This window comes from Aphelocoma coerulescens (genome assembly GCF_041296385.1).
Source record: "Aphelocoma coerulescens isolate FSJ_1873_10779 chromosome Z unlocalized genomic scaffold, UR_Acoe_1.0 ChrZ, whole genome shotgun sequence".
Taxonomy (NCBI): domain Eukaryota; kingdom Metazoa; phylum Chordata; class Aves; order Passeriformes; family Corvidae; genus Aphelocoma; species Aphelocoma coerulescens.
In genome coordinates, this window is record NW_027184085.1 from 57960912 (window position 1) to 57974945 (window position 14034).

The 14034-nt window shown below is 40.2% G+C and overlaps 1 long non-coding RNA gene across 1 annotated transcript; it reads right to left on the reverse strand.

The window, feature by feature from the left end:
• Positions 1-415: 415 nt before the first annotated feature.
• Positions 416-8826, reverse strand: LOC138103768 (uncharacterized). Its single transcript, XR_011147843.1, has 3 exons — positions 8120-8826; positions 2783-2865; positions 416-1404 (listed from the first exon to the last, which is right to left on the reverse strand). It is a non-coding gene; the product is annotated as an uncharacterized lncRNA (long non-coding RNA).
• Between the last annotated feature and the right edge of the window lie 5208 nt (positions 8827-14034).

The following is a 14034-nucleotide window of genomic DNA, read 5'->3' on the forward strand; positions in this document are numbered from 1 at the left end:
TCTCTGGGTCCCTCCTATTACATGTCTCTTAGTACGGAAAAGTTCATCATAAAGGGAGATTCCAAGGTGGGCTCCAGCGTTTTCAGCAAGTAGGAAGAAGTTTGGTTGAATGGCTCCAAGAGTGCAGCTCCCTTTCCAGCGAGGTGGTAAGTTGGAATAAGCTCGGTTACCACAGATCCAGTAGAGGTCTTGTGGTGCTTCCCAGAAGTGGGGTTGTATACTTGCTGCTGTAATCCAGTACTTGGAAATTTGTGGCAGGACAGAATATGGATTTCCTTGATCCCAGCACTGCCAGAGTTTTTTAACAGGATTCAAAATGCAATTTTTGTTTTTAACCTTTTCTGCAGACCAGAATACATCTGGTTCTTGAGGTATCCACCAATGTTTTTGCCCATCAGTTACCAGGTACCTTTTGCATATTGTCTCACCAACTTCTTTTAAAAATTTTCTTCCTTTCCTCCAGATGCATTCTTCTCCAATAACAGTATTGCTTAGCAGCCAGGTTTCATTGTCATGTCTGGTTGTGGGGGAGAGATTACTCAGTCGGAGTAAATCGGGGGGTCCAAGACTGACTCCCCGCCAAGGCCAACTCTCCGATTCTAAAGTTCCTCCGCACACCCAGCAATTTGTTAAATTTAGCTGCTGTCCAATCCTTTCTGCCAGGTCAATAAACAAGTTTTTCCTTGACATCAAAGGATTGTTTTCTTTTTGTTTTTCCTTTTCTTCTATGACCACCTCTTGGATCAGATCAGTGTCATAGGTCTTTCTTTTTAACAAATCTTCTGTCTTGGTTATGTATCTAAAATTGAAACAGAGCCAATCGTCTTGGGAGGGACACTCTCCCTTCTGCTTATGTATTTGGGTGCCAATGTTTTTGCCAATCCAGTACTTGTGACCTTTTTCTGAGCAGATACTCAACCTTGTTATGTTGTAACAAGATGGATTAACATAAGTATGTGCTCGGAAAAAGTGTCGAATTTGAAATGAGCCTCCTTCTGCCTGGTACACAGTCTTGTAACATCTGTTACAGCGGCTGTCGGCTGCTTGTGTAAAGGGAGGCCAGAGGACCCAGAGACAGATGACACTCAGTAGCAGGATGTTGCTCACTTTCCCCTTTAGGCATACCCGAGAGGAGCTGTCAGCATTTGGGTTGCCTCTGCTGGTGGGGGTTGTCATCTTTGCTTCTTTTGTCCTTTCTTTAGGCATCTCACCTTCAGATGGTTCTTCAGTGACCTCAGGCTTCTGGAAACTCATGGTTATTTTAGGGTTGGCCTTGTCAAAGATTAGAGTTATCGTGCCCATAATTTTGGAGTCTGATTGGACTGTTATTGGAAGAGAATGCTGGCTTCAAATGGAGCCTTACTATACAGTTGATGTGACAATATGGTTGTGTGAAGGCAGAATCTGTAAAAGGGAATAACAAAGAACAGAATTAACAGCAAAATATTTTCAACTTAGTTTAACAACTTGTAGCTAGCACTTATTACTGAGGTATAACTGGGGAAGAACTGGGAGTACAGGATTTTATTAACTTGGAGTGAGGGATGCTGAGTGGAGCTTTCAAACAGGGTGTTTAGTTTGATGGTTTGTCTGGAGGTTTCTTCTCTTCAATTGGTGGTGTTACTGGACCCTTCACCCTCTTGACATGCGTCCAGCCCTTCTCAAATGTCCGGACAGCTGTTTCAGTGGTTAGCTGGACCTGAAATGGACCTTCCCAGGATGGGGTTAATGACTTTTCTTTCCAGGATTTTATTAACACCCAGTCACCTGGATTGATGTGATGTAAATTAAAATCAAGTGGGGGAGTTTGTGGTAGAAAACCTCTTTCCCTTAGCAACTCTAGATTTTTGGCAATTATCTGTACATATTGTTGTACATTGGTGTTTCCACACTCTTTCACATTCAACTCTTGTGGTGTAGCAAGGTAGGGTAATCCATACAACATCTCATATGGTGAACAACCCAAATCAGATCTTGGCTGTGTCCTAATTCTAAGAAGAGCAAGTGGAAGGCATTTTACCCAGGTCCATTTTGTTTCCAGCATTAATTTTGTGAGGGTGTTCTTGATTGTCTGGTTCATCCGTTCCACTCTCCCAGAGCTCTGTGGATGCCACGGGGTGTGTAATCTCCAATTTGTTCCTAATTGCTGAGCCAATTGTTGTACAATTTGGGAGGTAAAATGAGTACCTCGATCTGAATCTATGCGGTGGACTATCCCATACCGGGGGATAATTTGCTCGAGGATCACCTTACTCACTGTCTGGGCTGTTGCATTGACAGTTGGAATAGCTTCCACCCAGTGGGTAAGGTGATCAACGATTACCAATAGGTATTTCCACCTCTGGACAGGAGGCATTTCTGTAAAGTCAATTTGAATGTTTTGGAAAGGCCTGATTGCTAATTCAATTCCTCCGCCCGTGTTCTTTTTCATTACCTTTTTGTTAACTTTTTGACAGATTACACAGTCCCGGGTTATTTGGTTGGCTATTTCATAAACACCAGTGCATCCAAAGGTTCTGAGATAGTGATCCGCCAGAGCCTTTGAACCCCAATGATTGCTTTGGTGGATATTTTGTAGAATTTCTCGGGTTAAATTTTTGTTTAAAATTTGGCGTTTATCTGGTAAATACCAGCGACCTTGAGAATCCTCATTAGCTCCAATTAAAACTAATTTCTGTTTTTCCTGATCAGTAAAAATGGGCGTGGGTAAAATGTTAGTTTGTGGAATAGTGTCAGATGTGGTGGTGTTAGTTGGAAGTTGGTTTACTTCCATCACTTTTACCTCTTCTTCCACTGCTGCTTCTTTTGCTGCCAAGTCTGCTAGGTTGTTCCCCCGAGCTTCTTTTGTGGTTCCCGATTGATGACCTGGAATATGCACCACTGAGATCACCTGAGGCAGTTGCAGTGCTTTTAGAATTTTTAGGATCAATTCCTTATGTAGGATATCTTTCCCTTTGGTGTTTAGGAACCCTCTTTCGGACCAGATTTTTCCAAAGGTGTGGACTACGCCATAAGCGTATCTGGAGTCAGTGTAAATGGTCCCAATGCTTCCAGCTAGTCGGTGGAGTGCTTTTTCTAGGGCATAGAGCTCACAGACCTGAGCTGACCAGGTCGGTGGCAATCTGCCCTTTTCTAGCACACACATTTGGTGTCCATCGACCACTGAATAGCCAGAGCATCGTTTTCCATCCACCACTCGAGATGACCCGTCAATGAAGAGGATTTCCCCTTCATTGAGAGGACAGTCCACCAGGTCCTCTCTGACTTTTGTTTGGATGTCAATTATTTCAATGCAATTGTGTTCAATTTCTTTTTCTGATGGGGTCCCATAAAGAAATTGAGCTGGATTTTGGTGTGTACACACAACTAACCTCAGGTGGTCTGAGTGCATGAGAATGGCTTCATATTTGACTATTCTTGGATCAGTTAACCACTCTGCAGCCCTGTGAGCTAAAATGGTTTTGATTGAGTGTGGTGTATGCACTGTCAAGTCTCCACCAAAAATGAGTTTTTGACTCTCCGAGACCAGAACAGCTGCTGCGGCGATGGACTGGATGCAGACGGGCCATCCTCTGGACACTGGATCCAGTAATTTGGAAAGAAAAGCCACTGGCTTCCTGACTCCTCCCCACTCCTGGGTCAAGACGCCATAGGCAATTCCCTTCTCCACATTAACAAATAGATCGAAGGGTTTTTCTAGTGAAGGAAGGCTTAAAACAGGTGCTTTTGTTAATTTCTCTTTCAGATTTTGTAATTTTTGTGTGTCTGAATTAGTCCAATTAAAAGGTTCTTCTTCTATTAGTTTTTCATATAAAAATTTGGCAGATTGTGAATACTGATCAATCCACAGTCTGCAGTATCCAAATAGGCCTAATAATTGCCGGATTTCTCGTTTTGAAGTTGGAGGTGGTAGATTTAGGATTCCTTCTACTCTTTCAGCACTGAGTTTTTTTGTGCCATGGCCAATTAGATGTCCCAAATACTTCACCTCCTGTAGCACAAATTGTAATTTAGGTTTTGACACCCTCAGCCCGTTCCTCCCTAGAAAATTCAGTAACTGAATTGTAGCAGTTCTTACCGTAGACTCCTGTTCCCCAGAGAGGAGCAGGTCGTCTACGTACTGAGTTACCTGAATCCCTTCGGGTGGAGAAAAGGAACTTAGCAAATCTTCTAGCGCTTGGCCAAAGAGTGTGGGTGACTCGGTGTAACCTTGAGGCAGGCGAGTCCAGCGCAGCTGCTGCTTCCGTCCAGTGTCCGGATCCTCCCAGGTAAATGCAAAGATGTCTCTGCAATGAGAATCTAGAGGACATGACCAGAAAGCATCTTTAAGGTCAATAACAGAGAACCAGGCATGTGCTGGGGGTACCCGACTCAGGAGTGTATAGGGGTCCTGCACCAGTGGGTACCTGGTTTGGACTCTCTTATTGACCTCACGCAGATCTTGTACAAGCCGGAATGACTTATCTGGTTTCTGGACAGCCAAAATTGGAGTGTTGTAACTGGATTTGCAGGTCTCAAGAATTCCATCTTGTAATAAGTCCATGATAACAGGCTTCAGGCCCTTTCTTTTGTCCTTGGAGAGGGGATATTGTGGTACACGTACTGGCTGGCTATTTGGGAGCAACTCAATTGTTAGAGGTGTGATGTCCATTTTTCCCCGGTTGCCAGGTTTGGCCCACACTACCGGGTCAATGTGTTGCTCATCTACTAAAGATAAAACAAACAATTTAGTGGTCATTTTTCCACCCTGCGGTACCACCCCAACCCTCAGAGGTATTTGGAAGTCACGTCCTAAAAGATTGATCCCAGCTTGAGGTAGGTATAGCACATCCCCTGTATGGGTACGTCCTTGTATGGAAAGGGTTACATTTTTAATTACAGGAACAGCAAAGCTTTCACCATTAGCACCATATATATCTAATGTATCTTGAGAAATAAAACATCCTGGAGGTGTTTCAGTGACACAGGTTCTTTCAGCACCTGTGTCCACTAAAAACTCCACTTGTTGTCTCTGGGGTCCAGCTTCTAATTTTATCAAGGGCTCTTTAAGATGTTTTTGCCCCAGAGAATAAAGCCCCTGACCCCTTCAGTTGTTCAAAATTTGTCCCTCCATTTGAAGGACTCCTTGATCTCTCTGCTTTTTAAAACAGTACCACTGCCCGTGGCCTGGTTTATTACAGTATGTGCAAATTAACCTCTCAGGTCTTTGAACAATTGGGGTAGATTGTTTATTGCAAACACAAACCTGTGGCTGTTGCTGAGAGCAGATTTGGGTTTGCTGTTGTGGGATGCCCCTTTGGGAAGTTCTTTGTGTAGGAGGGTTGTGGATTGGAGCATTAGTACTGTTATTCATTATTCGGCTTTTAGCCTTCATCCTCTCTTCATCCCTCCTAACAAAGACTTTTTGGGCTTCCTCCAGTAATTCATCTAGTTCCCTCTCTGGCCACTTTTCCAATTTTTCTAATTTTTTCCTGATGTCAGGCCAGGAGTGAAGCACAAAATGTACCTTTAGCATAGTTTTGCCTCCCTCAGTGTCTAAGTCAATGACAGAATAAAGTTGAATGTTATTCCTTAACCGAGCCATCCAAGCTGTTGGGGACTCATCCTTTTCCTGTTCCCCACAAAATGCTTTTTTCATATTATTAACTCGAGGAACAGCTTCTCTAATCCCTTTTATAATTAAATTTCTGTAGTCCTTCATGTTCCTCCTGCCCTCTTCTGAATTTGGGTTCCATTCAGGGTCTGTCAGTGGTAATTTTTGTTCTCCAATTGGGCCTTGATTAGAATTATTTTCTCTGTCCCAGACTGTCACTCCTGCAGCTCTAATCAATTTTCTTTCCTCAATGGTGAATAAGGAGTGAAGGATGGATTGTATCTCTCCCCAATTATAAATATTAGGGCCGAGGAATTGATCAAATTGGTCAGCTAGACCAATGGGGTCAGCCATCAGGCTTTTCATTTCCTTTTTAAATTCCCGTACCTCAGATGAAGCTAGAGGTACAACTACGTAACCAATTCCTCCTTGAGCATTTCCCATGGGTACCTCCCTAAGAGGTAAAATTTTAGACTCATGGGGAGTGCTAAGGCAGGTGGGACAGTCAGGTGTTTTAAATGATTTCTTTCTAGTGCAAGATGCTGGGCCATCCTGGCTAGAAGAAATCCTTTGTCCGGTTGTCTTTTTGTGAGAGCAGGAAGGAACAGAATTTTCTTTTTCACTTTCATTCTCATTTTCTGAGTCCCTTTCGATTGGGTGGCTTGATGAAGGAAGGACCCTTTCTTGTTCAATTTGGACCCTCCTTTCTGGAGGAGTTACTGGAGGAAGGTAGTCTAGGGGGTCCCACTTTGGTTTATTTAATTTAGGTTTTTGCTTTTCCTTCTGTTTGTGTTCTTCTGCAATGGAAAAAATTTGGTTTGAATTTTTATTAAGTCCAATTGAATTAGATTTAGTTTCCTCTTCCAATCCTAATTTTTTGCTTTGGTCTTCATTTTGTTTTTGCCAATAATTTAACCAAATTTTAGCATAGTCTAATTCATCAGAATGTTTTGGAGCTTTGTAATGTACATAAGAATGCAAAGCCTCACAAAGCCATTTTTCAGAAGACCCATACTTGGGCCATTTGAGACCATCTTTGTTAATTTTATGTTTTGGCCACTTAAAAACACAGTACCTGATCATTTGACACTGGTCTTTTTCTTTAGTTAAAAGATTTTCTTCCCACTTTAGGAGCATTTGTCCTAACGGGCTTTCTGGGAAAATTTTGTATTTCTTCATTAGGTCTTTCTTTTTGCTATTCGCTTGTCCCATTTTGTTACTGGGAAGCAAACAAGTAGCTAGTGCAGAAGAAAAATTTTTTATTTTTTTTTTTTTTTTTTTTTCTAATTAAATAAACCAAAGTATTGTATTATATAAAACATTTAGAATATTGCATAAGGAAATAATGTTACAAAATAACCTAAATTCAATACACTATCACAATAAAAAAATGATAATAAAGTTATAAGCATAAAATACAATACAACTAATGTAGAGAAAAGCAAGCAAGGTTAGTAGATATATAAGGGAATGAATGATGGCGAATCTGTGGGAAAATTAAATATGGTAGGCTGGTGAGAAACAAATATGTTGCAAGAAAATATTAGTTTTAATTATAAAAAGAATAATTAGTGAATATTTAAATTGTTTAAAGTATAACTGAAATTTAGATAGCTTTATACATATAATACTTAAGAAACAGGAGTTGTCTTTATTAGCAAAGGAGAGATAAATTTAAAATATTTATAACCAAATTAAAGGAAAAAGATTATAATGAATAACACAAACAGTAATTCTAAATATCAAAGTAGTGTCTTATGATTAAAGCAGATAAAGCAAATTACAACTACAATCCAATAACCCAAACACTCCAAACTAACAGGAAGTATAAAGGTGCTAGATAGCACTGACCAGAAGAGTGCAGCTAAAACAAGTTCACACATGCACTTAGAACAGCAAAAGGGGTGCAGTTCAAATTAAAAAGACACAAAATGGCGGCCGACCACGTGGCGACCCGAAATTTCAAAATGGCGGCCGACCACGTGGAAACCCGAAATTTCAAAATGGCGGCCGACCACGCGGCGGCGCGAAATTTCAAAATGGCGGCCGACCACGCGGTGGCGCGAAATTTCAAAATGGCGGCCGACCACGTGGAAACGCGAAATTTCAAAATGGCCGCCGACCACGCGGCGGCCCGAAATTTCAAAATGGCCGCCGACCACGCGGCGAAAAGGAAAAGAGAGGGGTTTAAAATGAGGTTTCTCCTCAGTTCTAGACCCGAGGAGACTGAGACACTAATAAAAATGAATTTGGGGCTGCGCACACCCCTAAAACGTGGAAACCTCCCCCCAGAAAGGCTGATCACCACACTCGATCCTCCCCTCTGTGTCTCTAAAGGGGTGATCCCTCGTGGTGCCCTTTAAAATGAACCCTTTCAAGCACACTCACACACACACTGGGGGCGGCCAACCCCCCCACACACTCTCTCACAAAAGGAATTCCACTCGGAGGTTCCCCAAAAACTAATAGCCCTTAAAAAGGGTAAGTCCCTAACTAAGTTCCCTTTAAGAAGGGTTCAAGCCTTACCACAAGTCTTTCTCCACCGGAGGTGTCCTTTCTCTGCTGCAGTAATCCTTGTGGGAGCCCAGAAAATCCAAGGAGAAAAACCAAAAAAATCGCAAAAATTCAAAAATAGTAAAATTAACCAAAATACCTGGATTTTAGGGCAAAAATAGGATCCCGGAGAGCCCCCAAAAGAGTTGTGAGGAATGAGACAACTCTTTTTAGAAATTAAAACAATTTATTAAAACAGAAAAATTGAAAAATTGCAAAAAAAAAAACTAACAAAATATAAAAATTTTGGATCCTGATGGCTCGAGAGATATGCCCCAGGAGCGCAGGGATTCAGGAGCTTTAGGCTTAAGACAGCTCTGAACCTCAGGTAGAGAAAAAAATAAACTTGCAGTTTAGGCTGGTCAAAAAGAAATCTATTTCTAAAAGCCCCTAGAAAGGGGTAGGCTTCTCCAGCACTGCCTTAGCAAGCTGGAGAGGAAGGGAAAAAAGAGAGTGGGCGTGTCTTCTCTTACACTTTTATAGCTTTTGCTCCGCCCACAGTCCGCCCACAGCCCACCCACAGTCCACCCCCCTGGTTCAAGGCGGTTGGTGTTTTCCCCTTGACAGACCACCTCTGTCCACCAATGGCTCCTCCTGGTCAGAGGGGTGATATCAGTTGAGATAAGGGTCATGTGCTTATGGGGGGCTGGGCTGTTTGTTGCAACTGGGGTTTTTTTAAAATCTGCCTTGAAACCAAGATACAAGTAAAACATAAAAATACATTCCACACATCTTAAAACACTTGTAAAGGTATACAGTAAACACAGGAAGACCATAAAAGCTTGATTATTGTACCTGGACTGATGGATTGATTTTAACATTCAATTTAAAAATATTAAGCTCAAATTAATTAAGGCACTTAATATGCAAAGACCAAGCACAAATAGGGATTTCATGTATGACAAATGCAAGTTGACTGCTGTGATATTATCCTGAAATACCCTCTGGCAATGTGCTCCGTGCTTGAGTTCTTGCTTTATTCCAGTGCAGAGAGAGCTACATAGGGATGATGCTGTTAAATCACTGGTTTTGTGCCAAAGAAATTCCTTTAATTTATATATATGGGTAAGTAAAAAAATACTCTTCAGGAAATTTTGGAGACCCCTTTCTGGTTTGTTTTGAATGTTTTTTGAAGGCCAAGTGAAAAAGTGGAAAATAAGTTATGAGAACTTGACTAAATGGCATTTTATTTAATGCTCTCATGTAGCCAGCATTTGCTTTTGTGCACACAAACCCTCTTTGTTATTCAGTTTGAAGTTCCTGATAGTAAACAAAACAATTGAACTGGCTATTAGGCTAGATGACTGAAAGTAACTGCTTTGCAAAAGTCGCTATTCAACTCACCAGATGGGTACATGAAAACAAATATTGATTTCTTAGGGGGTCTCAGTTATAAGAGACATCTTCCAGAATAGTAAAATAACTACCAAAACTGAATGCAATTTATCAGGGCAAACATATAATTACTTTAAAAACTGGAAAATTATTGCTTGAGCATTTTTAATCTCTTCTGATTTTATTCACAGAATAAATTGACTTTTTTTTCTCAAGGTAAATAATCCATTAAAATACCCTAAATCTTTAAATGAGGAAAAATACCTAGACTTGATATATTATTTAATACTGTAATAAGAAGGCATTTCTCCAATGATTAATTTAGTCTATGTATTAGATTATCTAAAGGATGTTTTTACAGTTGTTCATTAAAACCTATGTCTCGGTTTTTGAAACAAAACTTCAGGAGGAGACACTCCGGAGTGACTGTCCCCTTTTCCTCTGTCAATGAGACAAATGGGTCACAGGGAGTGAAAAGTGGGAAAAAGAAACCAAACTGTTTATTAACACATGAACAAAACAGGGTAGAACAGGATAAAAAAACCCCTCAAAATACAACAAATTCCCAGAGACAGAACAGACACCTGGGCTCGGACCAGCTGGGGCCACCCCGCGGGCCCCCCAAACTGGCGAGGAGGGAAGGGAGGCAGTGAAGCAAAGGGGGAGGGAAGGGAAAAAGAACAAGGAAAAAACCAACAAAACCTCTTCCCAGCTAGCTGGAGCACAAAGGAAACCTGTTGGAAGCTGCATGGGATGGGGAGCTCGGGCCCCGGCGGGGGAGCAAGAAAGAGAATCCAAACCAATATGGTTGATAAATGAACTCCGTTTATTAGCAGTCCAAAGGCACTTATGTAGTATACCAGGTTGTTAGCTCCTAAGTGGCTGAAAGCTTATCAAGACATATTTCTATTTCTACATAATTGGACTTACATTGGCAAGCTTCCATCGTCTTGTTATGATCAAAAGAATTTTGCGCTCACCTCCCTCGTTTCACTCCCGGATAGCACAGCTGCAAGTTTTTCACTCCCTGTTTTTTCTCAGGCTGATTGTTTTCCTTCACACAGGGACTTTCCCATGGAAAGAGCCTCTCACACACACAAGCCTAAAAACTTCCAGCCCTATTGCTTGCACAGTTCTTTTATTGATCCCAATAATTCTATTTCCCAACAGAAACCAAAAAGCAGCACAGCGCTCCCGGGGCACTCCCTCCCGAGCCCTGCTGAGCCCCAGAGCCCCTGAGCTGTTGGGCTCAGCCGCTAAACCGCCCCGCACTCGGTCCCGTGGCCCCGGCCCCGGCTCCATCTGAAAGAAACAGAGCCTTGGGCATTGAGCGGATGGGTCATAATGTCACCCCAGGACAACCTATTAAATGAATCATGTTTTAATATTTTGTTATCTTTATTGAATTTAGACTGTGGGACGAACCTGATTCATTCTGTATATATTTGAAAGCATGTCTCAGTTTTCCAAGACATTACTTGCATTCTCCAGAAGTTGTAAAAGTTAGTCCTTTTTATGGAAATGAAGAAGTCAGGATTGACCAGTATGTATATTTCTGCTAGCTAATATTGCATTCTCAGCTTTAGTTTTAGTGCTTCTATAGTCTCACATTTAATTATTACAACAAGGCAAACACTACCTTGCCTCAGAGCTCTTCTTTATTCTCACTCTTTCTCACCTCTTGTCACCAATATGTCACCAGTGGTAAATTAATTATTAGAATTCAGAATACGTGGAACACCTGGGACAGCACAACCAGATAACATCAGTATGCTACGGTCACAATGGAGCACATTAGTTCTGTGTTATTGTATTTTTGTGTTAGTGGAAAAGTGTGGGAAATAATGTGTTTAAGACTTCTGTGTCTTTTACATGTATGAGACCCCTTGTACCCTGCTTTGCCCACAGCTCGGTGGATCAGATCCCATCTATAAGGATCAGGCCCTGAATGATAGACTTGTACACAATACATGTATAAAATTGGAACTCTGCTTGGAGCTGAGAAAAAACCTAAAGATACAATATCTGGAAAATCTTGATATTTCATGTGTTTGAATTGTAATATTGATATTTACTAATGCATATTTCTACAAGACAGGCTGAGGAAGTTTGTTATTACTGAGGTGGAGAGATTTTCCCCTTTCATTTTGCCTCTATGGTGTAACAAATCTATTTATTCACTATTTTTTTCTTGTTATCCAGTGCTGAAATGAACTGATGTATTATCTTCTCTGTGTTACGACTGATTCTCGCTCTTGATCTAATCCCTAGTTTTTCAATTTTGAAGAGGCCTTAAGAGTAAAATCTGCTTCCTTACTCATTAATCTTACCTTGGGTTTAGCAGAGAGGTCAAATTAATTAAATAAATGGTAATTAATTATAAATTATAATAAATATTATATATTTATATATTACAGGTATTATTATATATCATATATATTATATATCTTATACTATTATAAATATTATATATTTATATATTTATTTAAATATTCTATAGCTAGAAAATGTCTCCTAACCATGTATTAAGTATCCTTTGCAAGTACCTTTAGGCAAATGTAATTTTAAATATGTCCTCTGGCTCAAATTTATATTTTAAAAGCCATATATTTAAATGAAATAACCAAGAAAATTGAGTCTGTATTCCTCATTGGAATTCAACTGCCCAGCAGTCTTGTCCGGACTGGTTTATATGGGGTGGACATCTGGCAAGGAAACTTTTGCAAATGGTAAAAGAAAGATAGCGGTTAGGGAATTACAGAGGATTTTCCATGTAGTGTAAAAGGGAGGATGGTATGTCTGCTGTACATCTCTATGCATCTCTATTCCAGATCTGTTGCATCACCTGACTTTAAAGTTTGTAAACTTTTTGGGACCTGGGCTGTTCATATCTAGTGAAAATGCAACGTGTTGCCCAATGCATAGTTTGTATAAAGCTATTAGTTTTCTATATTTTTGGTATGCAATGGTTCTATCTATGTTGAGAGCAGTCTGGATGTGGCTTTGATCAACCTGATTTCAAGATGATCAAAGCCCCATCCGAGTGTCCCTGCCCATGGGAGGCGGGTTGGACAAGATGGTTGGACAGAGGTCCCTTCCAACTAAAGCCATTCTATGATTCTATGACGTTTGAGATGGTGACATCTACATGAGCCAAGACTTAACAACTATTTACTGGGATATGACCAGTTACTTTCAGAGTCTAAATGCCCCAAATAATCTGCATTACATCTTTACTTGAGAAATAACAGGTTTGATTTTAGAGAGTTTTGAAACTTTTAGTTCCCCTTGAAGTCAGGGAGCATTGTTTATCTGCATCTTAGAATAATTTGTCAACCTGGTCACAGTGTCTCAATCCACTGAAATATGATGTGTGACTTACTTTGATTTTACAATAATTTCTTCTTGAATGGCAGGATTTTTTTTCTCATTTTCCAAATAATTTGTAAAAATAAAATATCCAAAATTTGGAGAAATACATGATTAGAAACTCCATTCATTGCATTCCACATTTCTTTTGCAGTCCCTAAAGGGTGATCTGTAGTGTGGTCACAGAATTCAGCCTTGCAGCAGACAAAATTGTCTTGCATTGAACAAGGTGCAGCTGTTGTAGAATTTTAGCATATATATCCTTTATTAAGATGTGTTTTCTAAATGATTACATTTAATATATGCTATATGAATAATACATGAATAGTATATGAGTAAAAAATATGAACACATATTTTGAGTCCCTAGTATAGCAAACTCTCTGTAACTATTGATTCTCTTTCAGTAAAACAGTTCATTCAGAAAAACTAGCATTTCTTTTGTCGTTAAAAAAAATCCCAACAGAACAACACTATTGTTAATTGTGTTATTGTGCTGTTTTTTTGAGAAATATGCAGTGACTCCAGAATACATATGTAGTCTCTCCCAGGGACAGATTTTAGAAGGGTGGAAGAGGACCACTGTTAACTCACAGATGTGTCAAAGAACCACTTGAATGCATCAGCTATCAAGGATGTCAGACCAAGTAAAATCAGAGTGATTGTGGTAGCTACAGGACACTTTAGGAATGTGGTTTGAGATATAGAAGATTATGGAGATTGCTGAGTAGGGATAGGATGGTGTATCAGATGAAGTCAGAGAAATAATACGTGATAGAAAATAAAGCCCTTTTACTGCTTCAAAATGGGGGAAGTTGCATCTTTCTACTGCTAGTCTTCTGTTTGGAAGAAATGATGTGTTGGATAAAAATGGATTCATGTGTATAAACTGAGTTCTTTTCATGATGGAGGAATGACTCACTTGTGTGAATAGATGGAAAGAGTATAAGGGGAAAAAAGGATCCTCTGGGAAGGCATGGCAACAATTAAGTGCTGTGTGATGAACTGGGAATGTCTTGATTTTGGTGTAGTTATTAATATGTTTTGGTTGATGAAGCTGTATCTTAATCAAATCTCACAAAATTCTAAAAGTGTAAAAGCTAGTGTAAAAATAAGAGAGCAGAGTCTCCGCTGCTTAACTAAGAAGTTGAATTAGGCTCCTAACTACACGGCACACTTGGGTAG